Here is a 16,822-nt window from a genome sequence, read left to right as displayed (position 1 = left end):
ATTTCAAGTACCAGGCAGGTGTTGCCTTGTGGATTACCATTGTAAGTTAAGACTTGGTGTGATTTTGACATTGTTGAGTGTTTAATCTTTTCGGATTCTGCTCATTTACCCCTTTTGACTTTTTGCACCAAGGTCACCACCACCACTGAGAACCGTTAGGGTTCACTTCCCGAAGATTCCACACTTGGTACAATCACCCTGCGCTCCGCAAATGAAGAAACATGACTCCCTGATTGAAGTTTGCTCTGGGGCCTGTGACATCGGGCCTTTGCCAGGCTCCCATACTTGCCTCAGGGCCTGGAAAGGTTTGCACGTCCCATCCCTCACAACTTCGGACTGGGAAACAAGGTAATACAAACAAGCTCCCAAGCTGTAGACTCAAGCAGATGCAATGTACAAATGGGACCGAGCAGAGTCTTGGAGGATCAGTGGGGAGCCTACCGGAATTTGTCTTTCGAGAAGCACATGCTGAGATATTGATTTGGTGTGAAACTAAGCGTTCATCACATTCGACTCCAAGTCGCTCGTCTCGTCACAGCATTCCTATTCTTGCTCATGAAAAACTTGACTCTCCCACCCAATCTTACTCTCCTTCGTGAGTAGCCCCCCAACCAACAATGGCAAGTCACCGTGTGAGCCTAGTAACCGTACAACAATATTGCGGATGAGCCTTCTGCGGGCGTCCGTAGTGTTCGTAGGAATAAATAATGCCCCCTTCGGCGTAAGTAATACCTTCACCCAGACAAAGTTTTGGTCGAACCAGCATTTATCATCTTTTCCGGCATTTCCTTCCTCTGATATCCCGGATTTCTTGCTTGACTTCTCAAACTGCAACTTTCTGTATCTGTCTGAAGATTGCTTCTTTGTCGGCGCGAGTAGTGTTGTCGTACACAACTACCTTCCCTTTAACCGTGTGGAATATGTCTACCCATTCAAAACTCGGATGTATCCAGCGGCTTTTAGTTTTTCTGGAGTCATTGGGATCCGCTGCCCTCGGTATCGCGTCCTGGATGGATTCTTCGTAGACTTGGCTAACGCTTTTGTGTAGATAATATTCCAGACCAAAGCCATCGTGACCGGGAGGATACGGCCGCATAAGACGCTTATCCAGCTTTGTAGGAGGGTTCAACCACTGCGACGATAACGCATGAAAATCAGAGGTCCCTGATTCACTTGCCAAGGTTTTCTCCTCAGCTTTCGGCGTTGGTAGAGTGCCGAGAGGGGCCAAGGCTATTCTTGGAAACACTGGTCGCGCTTGAGTAAGGCATTCGAGAAGCCCACAGATGACCAGAGCCGACAGTAGCCGGAACCCTGATGGAAGAAGCATGCTGTTGTATTTTGTGTGAGTTGTTGATAGTGTGATCTCGGCACTGTGAAGGTCCAATATCAAATCAAGTTTGCCACTGCGGTGCTGTGGCTACTTGTACCTCATCGAGAGCAGGCCACTCAAGGCACTGTGCTGGAAGTTGAGACATGTCAAGTTTATTCGTGCCTATGCCCTGATCTCTGCTTCATGATTGACCGAAACCTTCCACCGTTAGGTTAGCCTTCAGAGCTTCGGTCCCGTGTCGTCTCCCTTATTATCGATGCCCTCGGGCACTGCCGCAGGGCCTCGGACACATCTTGCTCGGCCATATTGTCACTCTGCATCTAACCTAGTTTTCTGAAGAGGAATGCCGCAACCGAAGCATCAGAAAACCTGATCTCCTTCTTGGTCATCTTGAAGGTGGTCTTCTTGGGCTTTGCGCTGCTGCTTGTGCTGGCCGCAGCCGCGTTCGCGTTGAGGGCGTACTCATTTTTGGGGCGTCTAGATATTCCCTGTGCACCCCCGTCATCATCGCACGAACCTTTCCCATCACCTTGACACGACGTCCGGCGAAGGTTTGGGAGTGAAAGATGCCATATTTTTTCCAAAGGAAACGCTGGAAGTTTTGATGCTCCAGACGTGTGCTGTTGCGTTTTTCAAGTGAGAGTCAAGTAATGTGTCTTCCCTCCTTTTTACGATAAATTGCTCTTTTGCAGACGCCACAACCCTCTAACCAACTATCGTCCATCTGGTTACCTTTCCTCCTCCCCTTTTCATAATTATTATGTGCAGGCAACGTGCTCTGAGCTTCATGTTGTTCCCATTACCTAAGAAATGTCAAGACGTCCCAGGAACTGCGACAACCGCATCGCTTGGCACGCTCTCGCAAAGAATCTTGCTGGCAGCTTACGCTTCGGGTGCAGAACGTAGTGGTCTGGTAATGTCCTGGAAACTTAACAGATTTTAGCCCAGTCCAAATGGACATTCGGCATGTTCGCACCTTAGACGTAAGCTCAGATAACCTTGTCTATAACTAAGACAGAGCAAGCATCGTCCCCCAACCAATTGGTACTGCTAGCACGAAACAAGGATGGTAAAACCTCATACGGAGCTTAAGCCCCAGGTCAACCCGGGTTGTAGCAGCCTAGCTTGGCAGTTTCTACGGAGTCCGCACGCTGTGCATCGTGGAGCTCCATACCATGATTCTGGTGTCCGTAGCCCCCGTGTTCCGAACCGCGGCAACGGACGAGGTGCCGCAGATCTCCGGGCCAACTCCACAAGGGTGGGCTCACGACTGGGTTCGAGAGACATGTTCAAGCACCAGGGTTAAGGAAAAGAACGAGACACGACCATGGACATAGGAATTTATTCTCCTCTAATTATGATTAATAAAATATAATAGAAATAAATGAAAATCTTCTAGATTATTATATTATATTATATTAGTCTTATTAATTATACTTATAAAGAGCTAAGGAACCCTCTTGATACTCTGATATCTTATTTATTTCATTACATACCATCCAGGACCACCTAAAGCATAGCCCCACCTAATGCATTACTAAAATTTCGATTCTCTTATATAAAATGTAAATTTTAGTGCACGCAAAAATAGACCATTATATTAATAAAAATCGAAGCTAGTAAAATATCTCTCTATAAAATTAATTAAATTTTATTCTCTGCGTGGTTTTTTAACCTCTTGACTATTGCGTATGCGCTGGTAGTGCTTTATTATGACTATGAAGTCCTCACTTTTGTCCTTTGACCTAACACCTACCTTAATTACTGTAAAAGACTGAAAAATATAGACGATAAGGTCTGAATAAGGTGTAGGGTAGGTAACTAAAATAGGAGGAGAATAGGCAGCAGATTCAGTCCTTATAAAGAGCTGATTGGCTAGATAAGGAATCATAGGCTGATAAAAGTGGGTCAAAAGATAAATAAGAGTATATAGTAGAAGGCCAGCTTCTGATTGGTAGTCTTATTACTTGTATTTATTAAGGATCTTAGGAGCTATTTCTAAGAGAGGGTTTATAGCTTATATAGCTAATGAATTGGAATCTATTAGCCCGACTCGGATAGAAGTTATACCGTCAGATAGTTCTAGTTCTAGGCTTTAAAACCCTATTAGTTTTATTAGAAACAGATAACTAAAAGCCAGGCTATAGTTAGAAGAAGTTAAAACCCTTAAAGGTTTTAAACTAAGAGTTTTAAAACCGGGTGGAAAATACCTAATAGAAAGTGTAACAGTCCAGCTAAGTATATTAACAACTAGCTGAATAACTCTAACGAGTATCTTAAAGCTAAGAAAGAAAGAAAAAGAAAATAAAAAAAAGAGAAGTAAAAAGAGCCCCTTTTAGCTATTAAGCTTATATAAGTCTTAGTTAAGAGTGTAAGCTAAGACCCCTACGGGCTTAGCCCATTATAATACCCCCCTCCTCTCCTCTTCTAGGGGGAGGTTTAGATTTTATCTTACTATGCTAAGCCTCATAGTATGCTAAGGCTATTATATTAATTATTTAATTAAGTAATTCTTATATTAATATACATAATAAGCATGCGACGCATCTAAGTATGCGACGCACTTTTCCCTCTTATACCTAACTTTTCAATTAATTAATTGATTTTTCCACTATTAAATATATTAGACCTAAATACTAAGGCTAAAACCCTTCTTGCCCTTCAAGCCCTTTAAAATGACCTAAAACTAAGCGTCCGACGCGCTGCAAAGATCTATAAGGTCTCCGAGCTAAGGCTGCGTCGTCGCAGATAGGGAATCCAATCGCGATGCGATTAGATTCTAAAATCACGCCGACTATCTAATCTAGAGGAATAGATCATAGTTTAGTTTATTCTCGACCTAGATTCGCGAGGATTCCCCCCCTGACTACGTGCTATTAAAGAAATAGCTAACTGATTACTCGCTGACCGCGACGCGTTACTTATCGGCAAGCGCTGGGCTTATAACTTCGTTAGGCGACACAAAGAGGTTAAGACGTGTTTTTTTTATAAATATAACTACTAGAGAGCTAAATACGAAGATCTAACTATTATTCGCGATTAATTTAGGCTCATAGAGAGCATAATCGCGAAATATAGTATTAACCTCGCTAATATCTATAACTTTAATGAGACTAGCTTTATAATGGGTCTAATTATAAGCGGAATAGTCATCATAGGCATAGATAGGCGTAGAAAGCTAAAATTAATGTAGCCTAGAAACCGGGAATAGATTATAGTAATCTAAGCGATTAATGCGGAAGGCTAGGCGATCCCGCTATTTATTATTAATGCGGGCTAATATTACCTCGCTAACTAGTACTAAGAAAGTAACCTCCTAGGCGATTAGGCTATTGCGATGACCTAAAATAGCTAGACTAATAATAAGATTAGTCTCAAGTGGCTAAAATACTTTGACTAGTATATAAGCAATTAATTAATTAGTTCCTATTATCTTTTAATCCTAGATAGCTATAAAAGTTACTACTCTATTAATATTAAGAGATATTATAAGGAAAATAAGATTATTATACTTTATATGCTACCTTATTTATCTTATCTACTTTAGCCTCTTAATATTAGGTACTTTAACCTACTTAAGCAGGCTTATAGTTAAGAAATAAAATATCTAATCAGATACTCTATAACCTACGTTTTAAAGACTAAGTTCTTTTTGGCCTTCTATGCCGTATATTAAGCCACTATAACGGAAAGAAATATTAAGGCGGCTTTTAAAGGAGCTAGGCTTATTCCTCTTAACCTAGAAAGTATAGTCTCGAAGCTTAATATGTAGCTATAGACTCTAATGCCTACCGAGGAGGTAGCTAGCCCTATGACCCCTTGGGCGTTAAAGACTTTAAAGACCGTCCTTAAGGCCTAATCTTAGTCTAAATACCTCGATAGACGAATTAGAAGGCATTAAAGTAGCTCCCTAGAGTTAATTTTAGGAGCTCTTAAGTCGCTTACTAAGGGGACTAAGGCAATAATGCATAAGAATGCCTTATTAAGGTCTAAGAATAAAGACCTTTAAGAGGCAAATAAGATACTAAGCTAGCGCCGGAGGGCAAAAAGGACTAGACTATAGAAAAGAGGGGTAATAATAATAGAGGAGGGAAGGTAAGTAATTAATTAGATGGATATTAATGCGTAGGTAGTGGCGGAATTATTAAGAAGTGGTGGTTAAGGAAAGTCAGCGCGACCGGGGGTTCGGCATTATGGTATCTGCGGTAAGCCCGGTTATAATATAAGGACCTATTAGGTAGTAATTAAGACGTCTAGGGAAGAGTATAATAAGTAGTTTTAATTAATTAATTAATTTTTTATATTTTTATCTTAGTTTATAGTAGTAAGGTTTAAGAAAAGTGCATCGCATACTTAGATGCGTTATATACTTATTATATATATTAATAAAAGGGTTTTTAATTTATTTATCTTAGTTTACTTTTTAATCTCTAGATTAATTTATATTACCTTTTAAAATATAGCTTACTTTTCCCCTTATAATTAAATACTTTTTATTTTTCTTTTTACTTAGCTATAAAAGCTATAAATACTAGCCTTTAATCTAGTTATCCTTATAATTCTCTAATATATCTTACTCTTATTATAAGAGGGCATCTAGAATAATAGCCTCTTTGCTAGGTTAGAATTAAATTATAAAGTTAAACCGCGATAATATCTCTACTTAGTAGACCTATCTTTTACTAAGCTATTACTTTTTTATAAAGTATTAGAGGTTAAGGTAATTTATAAGGATTAGTATGATAATTATATGTTTCCTAAGGGATAAACCAGTCGTGCTAGGTTTATATTAGTAGAGAGTATAAGGCGTAGTCTAAGTAATAGGTTATAAGTCACGTCTACTAATATGCTTAAAGGTATTAAGTATAATTAAGTTATATTAATAGCTAAGGTAGCTAATATATAAGAAAGTATTAATAAGTATATATTATATACTTTAGGATATTCTTAGGACTAATATTATTAAGGTTTAGTCTAGGGTAGGATTAATATTTTTAATACTTAGTCCTAGGATTAGTAAGAGCGACGTTTAGTCCCCTTGGTTTTATTTTACTTAATTAGGTTATTTTACTAGGTTTCCCTGCCTAGTATATATTATAGCTATAATATAAGGTCTCCCCTCTATTAGTTTTATCCTTAAGATTACTTCTCATAGCTAAGTATTAGAAGTAAGTAACTTAGACTTATAAAAATTCTTTTTTTATTAATATAATATTAAGCTAAGTTTTTAAATATATTTTTTCTTAAAAGTATTCTAAAGTATAAAGTCTTTTTATATATATTAATACTTTTAGATCTAAAATTATATCTTATATTTAATACTTTTATTAAGGTCTTTCTTATAAAATAATATCTAATTATTCTTATTATTATTTTTATTATATAAACGCAAAGGTTATATATAATAGGGTAGGCATAGCTTTTTTTATAAGTTTTTTTATAATATATTTTTATTTATATTTTTCTAACTAATATTATAGTTATAAAAAATATTTATAAATATAAGAGGCTTAAAAATAAAAAAGCAAAAATAAAAGCTACTCTTAAGGCAGCTATGGCTAAGTTAGCTCGCATTTATTAATAGAAATATCTCTTAAAGGCGCGAGGTAATAAGGCTTTTAAGCGCAGTTTATATACTTTAGATAAGTTAGGCAAGCTTTATAAAGAGTTATTTATTATAATAAAGACTTATTCCCTTAGGGTAATTAATCTAATTAATTAAAATATTATTAATCTTAATAAATCTATACTTAGTATTATTAATAAAAGTTTTTTAAAAGGTATTATATAATATATATAATAAGCAAGCGCCACAAACAAGCAAGCACTATACTTTTCTTAACCCTCTTTAATAAGATTATAATAAAAACATAATAAATTAATTAATTAATTAAAACTACTTACTATATTCTTCCCTAGAGGTCTTAATTACTACTTAATATATTTTAATATTATAACTAGGCTTACTATATACTCTATAATACTAAACTCCTAGTCGCGCTAACCTTTCTTAACCACCACTTCTCGACAATTTAGCTATTACCTATGCATTAATATCTATCTAATTAATTACTTACCTTCCTTCCTCTATTATTATTACCCCTCTTTTTTATAGCTAGGTTCTTTTTGCCCTTTAGCGCTAGCTTAGTATCTTATTTACCTATTAAAGATCTTATATCTTAGCCCTTAATAATATTATCTTATATATAATTACCTTTATTCCCTTAGAAAGATATTTTAATGCCTTAAGAATTAACTCTAGGGAGCTATTTTAATATCTTTTAATTTATCTTTTAAGGTATTTAAACTAAGATTTAGCCTTAAGTATTATCCTTAGGGTCTTTAAAGCCCAAGGGGTTAAGGGCCTAGCCTCCTCTTTAACTAGCATTAAAGTCTATAGCTATATATTAAGCTTTAAGACTATACTTTCTGGGTCAAGAGGGATAAGTCTAGCCCCTCTAAAAGTAGACCTAATATTTTATTCTATTATAATAGCTTAATAAGCGGCATAAAAAGCTAGGAAGAACTTAGTCTTAGAAATATAAGTAATAAAGTATTTAATTAAATGCTTTATTTCTTAACTATAAGCCTTTTTAAGTAGGCTAAAGTACCTAATATTAAGAGGCTAAAGTAGATAAAATAAATAAGGTAGTATATAAAATATAATAATTTTATTCTCTTTATAATATTTCTTAAAGTTAATAAAGTAATAACTTTTATAGCTATTAAGGACTAAAAGATAATAGTAATTATTTAATTACTTAATTATATACTAGTTAAAGTGCTTTAGCTACTTAAGACTAATCTTATTATTAGTTTAGCTATTTTAGGAGATTATAATAATCTAATCGCCCGGGAGGTTACTTTTTTTATACTAATTAGCAAGGTAATATTAGCCTATACCTATAATAAATAGCTAAGTCGCTTAGCCCTTTATATTAATCGCCTAAATCACTATAATCCATTCCTAGCTTTTAGGCTATATTAATTTTAATTAACTATGCCTTTCTGCGCTAATAATAATTATTCCGCTTATAATTATACCTATAAGGAAGCTAATCTTATTAAAGTTTTAGATATTATCTAATTAGATATTATACTTCGCGATTATATTCGCTATGAGCTAAAACTACTTTTAGATTTCCTTTAGATCTTTATACTTAGCCCTCTAGTAATTATATTTATAAAAAAAACATATCTTTAGCTTTTCTTATTACTTAATAAAGTTAGAAGCCTAATACTTACTAATAGGTAGTGCATCGCAGTTAATAAGTAGTTAATTAGCTATTGCTTTAATAGCATATAGTCATAGGGGAAAACCTCGCGTATCTAGGTCAAGAATAAATTAAACTATAATTTATTCCTCTAAATTAGATAGTTAGCGTAAATTTAGGATAGTATCGCGTCGGGATTAAATACCTTATTAGCGGCGATATAGCTGCCGCTTATTAATCTTATATATCTTTATAGCGCTTTAGATGCTTAGTTTTAGGTTATTTTAAAAGGCTTAAAGGGTAAGAAGCGTTCTAGCCTTAGTATTTAGGTTTAATATATTTAGTAGTTAATAATTAATTAATTAAATAAAAAGTTAGGTATAGGAGGGAAAAGTGCAGCGCTTGCTTATTTATAGCGCTCGCTTATTATATATATTACTTATAAGGTATTTTAATAATTTTTATATATTTTCTAAGTCTAAGTAATCCTTTTATTTAATAAAATATATTATTTTATTATTAATTTTATTTATATTAAAGATAACTTTTATAATATATTCTTTTAATTTATTAATTTTTATATTTAGTTTTTATTTATTTTTACTTAGATAATACCTTATATTAATTTAAATAATAAAATATAAAAAATTAAATAAAGCTTAACCTTAGGTAATAAGTCTAGTTTATAATTATATTTTAAGATTTTTTACTTAATTTTATATAATTTAATATATTTATAATTAAGTTTTTTATTTTATTATTTTATTTTAATATTTTTTATTATAAGATAAATTATATCTCCTTCTAAGAAGATTAATCCCTTAATTTATTTTTTATTAGCATAGCTTATTATTTTATTTTTAATAAATTTAAGTTTTATATATATTTCTTTATATAGGTTTTATAGCTAATTACTAATAAGAATTACTTTAGGGTTAATAATAATATCTTAGGATTACTAATAGATATCTAATATAAATTTAAAATTAATATATATTAATATAATTTTAGTACTTTTATTAATTACTATATTATAAGCTAGCTAAGCAGCTAATAGCTTTTTAACTTAGTTAGTTTATTTATAATTAATATAATAGCAAAGGTATTATTTTAGTATTTAGTTTATATATTTTATTTATTTATTAATTTTCTTATAATATATAATAAAGAGTTTATAATTAATTCCTAAGTATCTTATAAAGCTCTATTAGAACTTTAATATAAATAATAATCCTTAATTAATAATAATCTTAAGTAGTAATTTATATATTTTAGTAATATAAAAATAAAAAGGTAAGTAAATTCTTTAGCTATTATTAATTCTCTATAAGGGATAAAATAAAAAAATTTTATAAGTTTATTTATAATAATAAAAATATTATTATAAAAGTTTCTTATAACTAGTTTTTTTAATAAGGGTAGCTTAATAATAAAATCTATAATAATTAAGTCTTATAGTTATTATATAACTAGGAGTAATATATATAATAAGTATGCATCGCATGCAAGCATATATTATACTTTTCCCTCTTATACCTAACTTTTTATTTAATTAATTAATTCTTTAACTATTAAATATATTAGACCTAAATACTAAGGCTAAAACTCTTCTTACTCTTTAAGCACTTTAGAATAACCTAAAACTAAGTATCTAACGCGCTATAAACCTCTATAGGATCTCTAAGCATAGGCTACATCGCCGGCAGAATGGCATTCAATCGCGACATAATTGGATCCCCTAATCGCGTCGACTATCTAATCTTAAGGAATAGATCATTATTTACTTCATTCTCGACCTAGACTCACGAGGATTTCCCCCCTGACTACGTAGTATAAAAGAAATAGCTAATTAATTACTTACCGACCACAACGCGCTACTAGTCGGCATGCATTAGGCTTATAACTTTATTAGATAATACCTAGAGCTTAAGACGCGTTTTTTTTAGAAATATAACTATTAGAGAGCTAAATACAAAGATCTAGCTATTATCTATAATTAGTTTATACTTATAGCAAATATAATCACAAAGTATAATATCTAATTAGATAATCTCTATAATATTAATAAGACTAGCTTTATAATAAGCATAATTTAGAGCAGAATAGTTATCATAGGTATAGAAAGGCATAGAAAGCTAAAATCAATATAGCCTAGAAACTAAGAATAGATTATAGTTATCTAGGCGATTAATGCGGATAGCTAAGCAATCCCGCTATTTATTATTAGTGCGGGCTAATATCACCTCGCCAATTAGTACCGAGAAAGTAACCTCCCGGGCGATTAGGCTATTACGACGACCCAAAATGGCTAGACTAATAACGAGACCGGTCTCGAGTGGCTTAAGCACTTTGATCGGTGCATAGCTAAGCGATTAAATAGTCGCTATTATTTTTTAATCCTCGATGGCTATGAAAGTTATTACTCTATTAAATTTAAGAGATATTACGAGGAAAATAAAATTATTAGGCTTTATATATTACCTTATTTATCTTATTTACTTTAGCTACTTAATATTAAGTGCTTTAATATACTTAAAAATACTTATAGTTAAGAAATAAAGCTTCTAATTAAATACTTTATAACCTATATTTTAAAGACTAAGTTCTTTTTAGCCTTTTATACTGCATTTTAGGCCACTATAATAGAAAAAAATATTAAGTTAGCCTTTAGAGGAGCTAGGCTTATTCCTCTTAACCTAGAAAGTATAGTCTTAAAGCTTAATATATAGCTATAGACTTTAACGCCGCCTAAGGAGGTAGCTAAACTATTAACCCCTTGGGTCTTAAAGACCTTAAAGACTATGCTTAAGGCTTAATCTTAATTAGATTACCTCGAGAGGCAAGTAAAAAGGTATAAAAGTAGCTCCCTAGAGTTAATTCTAGAAGCTATATAGTCTTTTTCTAAGGGAATAAAGATAGTTATATATAAGGTTGCCTTACTTAAGGCTAAGGTTAAAGAACTTAAATAGGTAAATAAGATACTAAGCTAGCGCCAGAGGGCAAAAAGGACTTAATTATAGAAAAGAGAGGTAATAATAATAGAGGAAGGAAGATAAGTAATTAATTAAATAGATATTAATACGTAGGTAATGGCTAAATCGTCGAGGAGTAATAGTTAAGGGAGGTTAATATGATTAAGAGTTTAGTATTATAGTATCTATAGTAAGCCTAGTTATAATATAAGAATATATTAAGTAGTGATTAAGATATCTAAGAAAGAGTATAATAAGTAATTTTAATTAATAAAATAGTTTATAGTATTTTTATTATAATTTCTATCTTAAAGGTATAAGAAAAGTATAATATATACTTATATGCAATGCATACTTATTATATATATTAGTTATAATTTCTTATATAATTTATAGTATTATGCCTTAGTTTTTATATAAAGGTTATATTAATTAGTAATAATTAAAATAATTTTTTTTATATTAAGAAAAATAAATATTATTTTAATTTATTTTAGGGTTTTATTAATTCCTTAATATTTATATAATAAGTATTTATATATTTTATATAATATATATAATAAGCGAGTGGGACAGACAAGTAAGCGGGATAGCTAGACTATGCATTAAAACTAGGATTTTTAAACTTTAATAAAAACTTTAATAAAATAGCTAGAAACTTATAAAGAGTATTTCTAGCTATTTAACTTATAAATAAAGTATATCTAATTTTTATAGATTTTTAAAAAAATCTCCTTTATAGAGAAATAGCTATTTATATAGTGCGAATATACTTTTTCTAAACTACCCTATAGGGTATTTTTCTAATAATCTATAAAAATCAGGATTAATAATATATTATATAATTAAGCTAACTTCTAATTTTTAGCTTTCCTTAGCTTAATATAAATTTTCTAGAATTATTTAAAAATCCTAGTTTTAGTATATAATCTAGCTGTCCCGCTCGCTTGTCTGTCCCACTCGCTTATTATATACGTTATAAGGTTATATTATAATTCTTATAATACTTATTATTTATTTATTTTCTTATTATCTAAGAGGTATTTATTATATTCTAAGATTTTTATAAGTAATAAATTACCTTATTTTACTATATAAGTTATTATAATAATTTATTATATAAGGTATCTTTTTTATATAAACTATAAGAGTTATTTTTTTATCTTAATTTTTCTTATATCTAAGTTAAGGCATTAACTAATAGTATTAGCTCTATTATTCTTTATTCCTTTAATATAAATAATAATATAATTAAATTCTAAGAGGTATTTAGCATATTAGAGTTATTATTTACTAAGTTCTTATATTTTTGCGAAGTAGGTAATATTCTTATAATCTATATATACCTTAATCTAATATTAGCTTCCTAGGAGATAATACTTAAATTTTTTAAAGGTATTAATAATTATAAAGAATTCTTTATTATAAATAAAGTAATTTAGTTCCGCTCTATATAGCTTATAGGAGTAAAATATAATTAGGTATAAGAGTTTTTTATTATTTTATTATTTAATTTATGCGCTTAAGGCAAAGTCTAAGGTATTAGTTTTAAGTTTAATTAATTAAGATAAGTTAAATATCTTAAGTATTAGTTTACTTAGGATAAGTTCCTTAATTTTATTAAAAGCATTTTTAGCTTTATTCCTAAATATAAAGGTTTTATTTTTCTTTATAAGTTTTATTAATAATATAGCTATTTATTTAAAAGCTTTAAGAAATTTATAATAATAATTAATAAATCTAAGAAAGACTTATACTTCCTTAATATTAATTAATTCTTTCTAGTTTTTTATTACTAAGACCTTCTTAGGGTTTATATATATCTTATTATAAAAGATAATATATCTAAGGAATTTTACCTCTAAGGTATAAAATTTACTTTTCTTAGGTTTTATTAATAATTTAATATCTTATAATATTTAATATATATAATAAGCGAGCGCCGCAGATAAGCAAGCGCTGCACTTTTCCCTCCTATACCTAACTTTTCATTTAATTAATTAATTATTAACCACTAAATATATTAGACCTAAATACTAAGGCTAGAACGCTTCTTACCCTTTAAGCCTTTTAAAATAACCTAAAACTAAGCATCTAAAGCGCTATAAAGATATATAAGATTAATAAGCGGCAGCTATATCGCCGCTAATAAGGTATTTAATCCCGACGCGATACTATCCTAAATTTACGCTAACTATCTAATCTAGAGGAATAGATTATAGTTTAATTTATTCTCGACCTAGATACGCGAGGTTTTCCCCCGCGATTATATACTATTAAAGTAATAGCTAATTAACTACTTATTAACCGCGACGCACTACCTATCGGTAAGTGCTAGGCTTCTAACTTTATTAGGCGATAAGAAAAGCTAAAAATATATTTTTTTTATAAATATAATTACTAGAGGGCTAAGTGCGAAGATCTAAAGGAAATCTAAAAGTAGTTTTAGCTTATAGTAAATATAATCGCGAAGTATAATATTTAATTAGATAATATTTAAAACTTTAATAAGATTAGCTTCCTTATAGGTATAATTATAAGCAGAATAGTTATTATTAGCATAGAAAGGCATAATTAACTAAAATTAATATAGTCTAGAAGCTAGGAATGGATTATAATAATTTAGGCGATTAATACAAAGGGCTAAGTAATTTAGCTATTTATTATAGGTATAGGCTAATATTACCTTGCTAACTAATATAAAAAAAGTAACCTGCTAGGCGATTAAATTATTATAACCTCTTAAAATAGCTAGACTAATAATAAGACTAGTCTTAAGTAGCTAAAACACTTTAACTAATATATAATTAAGTAATTAAATAATTACTATTATCTTTTAGTCCTTAATAGCTATAAAAGTTACTACTTTATTAACTTTAAGAGATATTATAAAGAAAATAAGATTATTATATTTTATATACTGCCTTATTTATCTTATTTACTTTAGCCTCTTAATATTAAGTACTTTAGCCTACTTAAAAAAGCTTATAGTTAAGAAATAAAACATCTAATTAGATACTCTATTACTTATATTTCTAAGACTAAGTTCTTCCTAGCCTTCTATGCCGCTTATTAAGCTATTATAATAGAATAAAATATTAGGTTTACTTTTAAAGGGGCTAGACTTATCCCTCTTAACCCGGAAAGTATAGTCTTAAAGCTTAATATATAGCTATAGACTTTAACGCTAGTTAAGGAAGAGGCTAGGCCCTTAACCCCTTAGGCTTTAAAGACCCTAAGGATAATACTTAAGGCTAAATCTTAGTCTAAATACCTTAAAAGATAAATTAAAAGATATTAAAATAGCTCCCTAGAGTTAATTCTTAAGGCATTAAAGTATCTTTCTAAGGGAATAAAAGCAATTATATATAAGATAATATTATTAAGGGCTAAGATATAAGATCTTTAATAAGTAAATAAAATACTAAGTTAGCGCTAAAAGGCAAAAAAAACCTAGCTATAAAAGAGAGAGGTAATAATAATAAAGAAAGGAAGGTAAGTAATTAATTAGATAAATATTAATATATAGGTAATAGCTAAATTATTAAGAAGTAATAATTAAGGAAGGTTAGCGCGACTAAGAGTTTAGCACTATAGAGTATATAATAAGCCTAGTTATAATACTAGAATATATTAAGTAGTAATTAAGACCTCTAAGGAAGAGTATAGCGAGTAGTTTTAATTAATTAATTAATTTATTATATTTTTATTATAATCTTACTAAAGAGGGTTAAGAAAAATGCGGCGCTTACTTATTTATAGCGCTTACTTATTATATATATTATAATATATTATAAATATATTTTATATATTTTTTTTTATTTTAAAGAAAATAAAAATATTATTTAAGTAATATATAATAAATATATTTAGATATTTTTATAATATAATATATATATATAGCAAGCTAGATAGTAAGTAAATTAAATATTTTTTTTAACCTTTAAGATAGAAATTACTATAAAAATATAATAAATTATTTAATTAATTAAAATTACTTATTATATTCTTCCCTAGATATCTTAATTACTACTTAATATATTCTTATATTATAACTAGGCTTATTATAAATATTATAATACTAAACCCCCGGTCGCGCTAACCTCCCTTAATTATTACTTCTTAATAATTCTATTACTACTTATATATTTATATCTATCTAATTAATTACTTACTTTCTTTTCTTTATTATTATTACCTCTCTTTTTTATAATTAAGTCCTTTTTACCCTTTAGCGCTAGCTTAGTATCTTATTTACTTATTTAAGTTCTTTAACCCTAGCCTTAAGTAAGGCAACCTTATATATAATTATCTTTATTCCCTTAGAAGAAGACTATATAGCTTCTAAAATTAACTCTAGGGAGCTACTTTTATGCCTTATAACTTATCTCTCGAGGTAATCTAACTAAGATTAAGTCTTAAGTATAGTCTTTAGGGTCTTTAAGACCTAAGGGGTCAACGGTTTAGCTACCTCCTTAGGCGGCATTAGAGTCTATAGCTATATATTAAGCTTTAAGATTATACTTTCTAGGTTAAGAGGAATAAGCCTAGCTTTTCTAAAGGCTAATTTAATATTTTTTTTTATTATAATAGCCTAAAATATAATATAGAAAGCTAAAAAGAACTTAGTCTTTAAAATATAAGTTATAAAGTATTTAATTAGATATTTTATTTCTTAGTTATAAGCGTTTTTAAGCATATTAAAGCACCTAATATTAAGGGGCTAAAGTATATAAGATAAATAAAGTAATATATAAAGCCTAATAATTTTTTTCTCCTTATAATATCTCTTAAATTTAATTAAGTAATAACTTTTATAGCTATTAAGGATTAAAAGATAATAGCGACTATTTAATTACTTAGCTATATATTAGTCAAAGTGCTTAAGCCACTTGAGACTAGTCTTATTATTAGTCTAGTTATTTTAAGTTATTATAATAGCCTAATCGCCCGGGAGGTTACTATCCCGGTACTAGTTAGCGAGGTAATATTAGCCGGCACCGATAATAAACAACATAATCGCTTAGCTATCCGCATTAATCGCCTAAATAACTATAATCTATTCCTAGTTTCTAAGCTATACTAATTTTAGCTTTCTATGCCTATCTATGCCTATAATAACTATTCCGCTCTAAATTATACCTATTATAAAGCTAATCTTATTAATATTATAAAAATTATTTAATTAGATATTATACTTTATAATTATATTTACTATAAGTATAAACTAATTATAAATAATAGCTAGATCTTTATACTTAGCTTTCTAGTAATTATACTTCTAAAAAAAATATATCTTAAGGTCT

Source organism: Fusarium phalaenopsidis, assembly GCF_050370095.1.
Source record: "Fusarium phalaenopsidis strain FUZ10S chromosome Unknown contig_32292, whole genome shotgun sequence".
NCBI lineage: Eukaryota > Fungi > Ascomycota > Sordariomycetes > Hypocreales > Nectriaceae > Fusarium > Fusarium phalaenopsidis.
Note: the sequence above shows the minus strand (reverse complement) of the source record.